This window comes from Prionailurus viverrinus, chromosome B2 (genome assembly GCF_022837055.1).
Source record: "Prionailurus viverrinus isolate Anna chromosome B2, UM_Priviv_1.0, whole genome shotgun sequence".
NCBI classification, from domain to species: Eukaryota; Metazoa; Chordata; class Mammalia; order Carnivora; family Felidae; genus Prionailurus; species Prionailurus viverrinus.
The window spans coordinates 39300956-39304288 of record NC_062565.1 but is presented as its reverse complement, the minus strand read 5'-3'; the positions used below and the strand labels follow the sequence as shown (position 1 = coordinate 39304288).

Here is a 3333-nt window from a genome sequence, read left to right as displayed (position 1 = left end):
CTCCGAGCCATCAGCCCAGAGCCTGACGCGGGGCTCGAACTCACGGACCGCGAGATCGTGACCTGGCTGAAGTCGGACGCTTAACCGACTGCGCCACCCAGGCGCCCCAGGAAGCCAGTGTTTCTAATGGGAACTATTATCAGAAACAGCAGATGAGGATCCATTTGGCCAGTTCTGGTTTCTTTGGTTGGTTTTTAAAAAGATGCATTTGAGGGGTGCCTGGGTGGCTCAGTCACTTGAGCGTCTGACTCTTGATTTCCGCTCAGGTCATGATCTCTCAGTCAGTTCGTGGGATCAAGCCCCACGTCCAGCTCCTCTTGCCTGGCATTCTCTCTCCCTCTCTCTTTCTGCCCCTCCCCTGCTCATACTCTCTCTCTCAAAATAAATAAATAAACATTAAAAAAAAAAAAAAAGAAGATGCATTTGCCTTTAGGCAAGCTTAGTGTGGAGGCAGCAGGGCTTCTAAGGGCTGTGTCCAGAAGGCAGTTGGAAAGATGGTGTGGGAGTTGAGAAAAGAACCCTGGTGGGGTTCTACAAATGAAAATTTGTAGCGGTTAGCTGGGAACAAGAGAAAGTGGGATTAGGAAAGAGCAGGGAAACACAAAGGGCCCTGGGAGGTCAGGAAGGAGGAGGGAAGTTGGAGAAGTAGTTGCAGGCAAGCAGGACACGTGAGGCTCTGAGAAACTAGAACAGGAGAGAGTTTCAAATGGGAGGGAATGGGCAGCAGTAGGAGGCCACAAGCATCTCCCCTTGCAAGGTAAAGAATTTGAGTGCTTTTGCTGGGTCCTTGTCATTTCTAATTCTAGTCCTGGCCTCATGATAATTAAGAACCTTTTCCCACTCACCAGTCTTCTCCCTTGGGGTGCTTATTTTTACTTTTGGAGCCAAGTCAGATCCTGCAAGACACTTTTCCAATACATTTTAACCTTAGTTAATTCTGATTTTCATCTGCCTGTCACAATGAGTGAATTTCCTCTTCCCTCTGATTTGAGTGAATATTTCTCAGTTTGCAGATTTTCTTAAGCAAAGGCAGAACATCTTATATGGCCAAGCAGCAGGGCTGTTAACATTTGGTTGCCTTGTAAGCTTTCTTGTTTGTTTGTTTTTGCTTCTTAAACATTTTCCCTGGATTTCCTGAGAGATGTTAGCGAACACTCTTCAGGATTCCTGTGACCTTTTTCCTTCTTTCTATTCTCAGCTCAATCATGTATTTTCCTAGTTCCTGGTCAAAGTCTGAGGTATGTTATTATGATTTCTTTCCTTTTCTCTCCGATTGTTGGAGTTAATTTTGTGTTATAATGTTAACAGTGGCTAATATATGTAAAGTGCTTTACAATTTACAAAGCATGTCACATACATTTTCTTACTGTCACATATATTTTCAATTCTGTGAGACAGTTTGGGTACAATTGTCCTTCTTTTCTTTTTTTTTTTTTAAACATTTATTTATTTTTGAGACAGAGAGAGACAGGGCATGAACAGGGGAGGGGCAGAGAGAGAGGGAGACACAGAATCCGAAACAGGCTCCAGGCTCTGAGCTGTCAGCACAGAGCCCGACATGGGGCTCGAACTCACGGACTGTGAGATAATGACCTGAGCCGAAGTCAGCTGCTTAACCGACTGAGCCACCCAGGCGCCCCCTTATTTTCTTAATAAGGCTGCTGAAGACTCGGTAGTAGAAGGGGTCTGAGTGACTAAGATCCTTGGCTTCCTTCCTTCCTTCCTTCCTTCCTTCCTCTCTCCCTCCCTCCTTCCCTCCCCTCTCTTTCTTTTCCTTCCTTCCTCCCTCCCTGCCTCCTTCTCCCTCCCCCCTCTCTTTCTTTCTTTTCCTTCCTTCCTAAATAATATCACTCCTGTCTTTCCTTTAAAAAAAGAAAAAAAGGCAATACACGATCATTTGAAGAAATTTGAAAAATCAAGAAAAAATAAAGGTGGAAATACACATTATTGGCCACTCCACTTTCCAGGAACTGCTACTGTCAGCGCTTTGTGGTATTTCTTTCCGGTCCTATTTCTATGGATTGGTGAAGACCTCATATATTTAAAAACTAACTACATCTTGATGTTTGAGCCTGACTTTTGAGTGTAACATTATATTGTGTGCATTTCCCCATGCCATTCGACTATTTCAAAATCGATTCTAACATGGGGATATTATAGTAATCTATATAACTCTTCTCTTGCAGGACCTGGAGTTGTTTCCATTTTTTGGCTTGCACAAAAATATTTTTGGTGAACATCTTTTCTACCATACGTGCATATCTGAACTTCTGTGTTCGAAGCATAAGGGTGGCTGTGTGAAAGGGCCTATCATTCAATCACACTCCACAGATGTACCAGCTTTTTTTTCCAACAAAAAGCATGTATTTGTGCCTGTCTTACCACACCATTGCCAGCATTGAATATTATAGTTTAAACTAACTGATAATTTTATGGATGAAAAACCAAGTTCTGTTGCTTTGTTTCACATTTCTTTGATAGCTTACGAGACAGCACTCCCCCCCTTTGTTTCTTGCCCATTTGTATTTCTTCCAGTCCTGTTATTCTTGTGCTCTTTGTTAGGGAGTCTATGGCACTTCCAATTTCGTTATTGATATTTAAGACTTTATGTCAGTTAAATGTCCCCCTAATTCCTGATGCTCCCCAGACACCCCATGCATTCATGCAGTCTTCCCCCACCATGCAAACCATGCTGAGAAGGGGGATTCCAGCCGACTAGTGGAGGAAGAACTATGAACTGGATCAATTCATACTGGAATGCATGCGATGTCTTGGCTCTCCTTTTCCCATCAGCCCTCCTATGGCCTCCTGCCTGACATATATCATATACAGATACAAATAGGTACAGATATGCTTTAGATACTTGTGGAGTGAGTCCATTCATGTGGTTCCCAGGGACGAAATCATATTAGGATTAGGAAGGAAGGGAGAAACTCTGGTGATGTGGTTTTCAAGTCAAGATAGTCTTTCTAATTGACTCAGTTGCTCAAAGATGGGATGAGCTACAACGAGCAGTGGTGAGATGTCCAGGTAGGGACATCCTGGTCTTAGAGGGACTTTGTCATCTCAGGAACTGTCGTAGGTTATTACATTGCCCTAGAGGTTTCCTGTCTGCCCATGAATGTGGCTTCGGACATTACCCAAAATTTTCTCTTGGTATCATTGTCCTAAGTCAGAAAAGGCACACACATTTCTTTCCATGTGTCAGTCCCTATGGGCTGGTAGCAGCTGCCCAGAGGGCTAGTTGAATAGTATTATACTGCTGTCTCTGGGTTTGGCAGGGCAGGATACTGTGACGAGCAGTATCATGTCTTCCACAGGTGCTGGAACAGA

At 43.7% G+C, this 3333-nt stretch overlaps 1 long non-coding RNA gene across 1 annotated transcript; it reads left to right on the top strand.

Moving 5' to 3' along the window:
• Window positions 1-582: 582 nt before the first annotated feature.
• Window positions 583-2448, top strand: LOC125165181 (uncharacterized). Its single transcript, XR_007152005.1, has 3 exons — window positions 583-757; window positions 1199-1238; window positions 2187-2448. It is a non-coding gene; the product is annotated as an uncharacterized LOC125165181 (long non-coding RNA).
• Window positions 2449-3333: the final 885 nt, after the last annotated feature.